This window comes from Canis lupus, chromosome 13 (genome assembly GCF_011100685.1).
Source record: "Canis lupus familiaris isolate Mischka breed German Shepherd chromosome 13, alternate assembly UU_Cfam_GSD_1.0, whole genome shotgun sequence".
NCBI classification, from domain to species: domain Eukaryota; kingdom Metazoa; phylum Chordata; class Mammalia; order Carnivora; family Canidae; genus Canis; species Canis lupus.
This window is the reverse complement of record NC_049234.1, coordinates 64,282,243-64,283,956: the sequence shown is the minus strand read 5'-3', so window position 1 is coordinate 64,283,956 and position 1,714 is coordinate 64,282,243. Positions and strand designations below refer to the sequence as shown.

Here is a 1,714-nt window from a genome sequence, read left to right as displayed (position 1 = left end):
TCTGAGAGTTGAGCACAGGGCCTTCCCATTGGGCCTCCACACCTACTGTGCACTTAGGTTCTAAATCTCTTATGTTAGAGGCTTTTCAGAAGCTGCCTGCCAGGGACACTTGTTTCTCAGAGTTTAGTAGACCCCATTTCCCCCTAGCCTCCACAGATTCTTTTGATATAGGTTCTAATGCCAGTAGGTGAGAGTAGTTTCTACTCTCAGACTCAGGAGCATTGGTAGCTCACAGTTCCCTACATAGCATTTACATAAGCCCTCCACTCCTGTGGAGATAGCTTCCCCCTCCCCTAGGTGAGAGGTTAGTGGAAACCTGAAGGGCAGGAATGCTTGCATCTCAGAGTTCATTACAGTGCATTTCCATCACACCTCTTCATCTACAGTGGAACTAGGTTCTAACTCCCATAGGTGAGAGGCTAGATGAAAGCTGCATTCAAGGAACGTTTCTTTCTTTCTTTTCTTTTTTTTTTTTTTTAATATGGAACGCTTCACGAATTTGCGTGTCATCCTTGCTCAGGGGCCATGCTAATCTTCTCTGTATCGTCAAGGAACGTTTCTTTCTGAGAGTTCAGGACAGGGCCTTTCCATTGACCTCCACACCTACTGTGGACATAGGTTCTAACTCCTTTAATTTACAGGCTTGTCAGAAGCTGCCTGCAAGGAACGCCTTTTCTCAGAGTTCAGTAGACTGCATTTCCCTCAAGCTTCCGCAGGTTCTTTTGATATAGGTTCTAATGCCAGTAGGTGAGAAGGTAGTGGAAAGCTATAGAGCAGGAATGCTTGGGTCTCAGAATTCAGTACAGCACATTACCATGGCACCTCCTCACCTACAGTGGAGCTAGGTTCTAGCTCCCTTAGGTGAGGGTCTAGTTGAAAGCTGTGTTCAAGGAATGCTTCTTTCTGAGTGTTGAGCACAAGGACTTTCCACTGGGCCTCCACACCTACTGGGGATATAGGTTCTAACTCCCTTATGTTAAAGGCTTGTCAGAAGCTGCCTGCAAGGAACGCTTATTTCTAAGAGTTCAGTAGACCACATTTCCATTGAGGCTCCTCAGGTTCTTTTGATATAGGTTCTAATGCTGGTAGGTGAGAGGGTAGTGGAAAGGTGAACGTAGGGAACATAGCATTTCCATGGCCACTGCAATCCTGTGGAGATAGATTCTACCCCCCATAGGTGAGAGAACAGTGGAAAGCTGCAAGGCAGCTTATGTCTCAGAGTTCAGTAGAGTGCATTTCCATGGCACCTCCTTACCTAAGTTGAGCTAGCTTCTAACTCCCATAGGTGAGAGGCTAGTTGAATGCTGCATTTAAGGAATGCTTCTTTCTGCAGTTGAGCAAAGGGCCTTCCCATTGGGCTTCCACACCTACTGTGGACATAGCTTCTAACTCCCTTACATTAGAGGCTTGTCAGAAACTGCCTGCAAATGGGGATCCCTGGGTGGCTCGGTGGTTTGGCACCTACCTTTAGCCCCAGGCATGATCCTGGAGTCCTGGGATCGAGTCCTGCATCAGGCTCCCTGGGTGGAGCCCACTTCTTCCTCTGCCTGAGTCTCAGCCTCTCTCTCTCTCTTTCTCTGTGTCTCTCATGAATAAAAAAAAAAAAAAAAGAAAAGAAAAGAAAAGAAAAGAAAAGAAAAGAAAAGAAACTCCCTGAAAGGAACGCTTGTTTCTCAGAGTTCAGTAGGCCGCATTTCACTCAAGCCTCCACAGG

General features: G+C 46.7%; 1 non-coding gene across 1 annotated transcript; it reads right to left on the bottom strand.

Annotated features, from left to right (window-relative positions):
- Positions 1 to 475: 475 nt before the first annotated feature.
- Positions 476 to 577, bottom strand: LOC119876955. The gene has a single exon (XR_005369131.1). It is a non-coding gene; the product is annotated as a U6 spliceosomal RNA (small nuclear RNA).
- Positions 578 to 1,714: the final 1,137 nt, after the last annotated feature.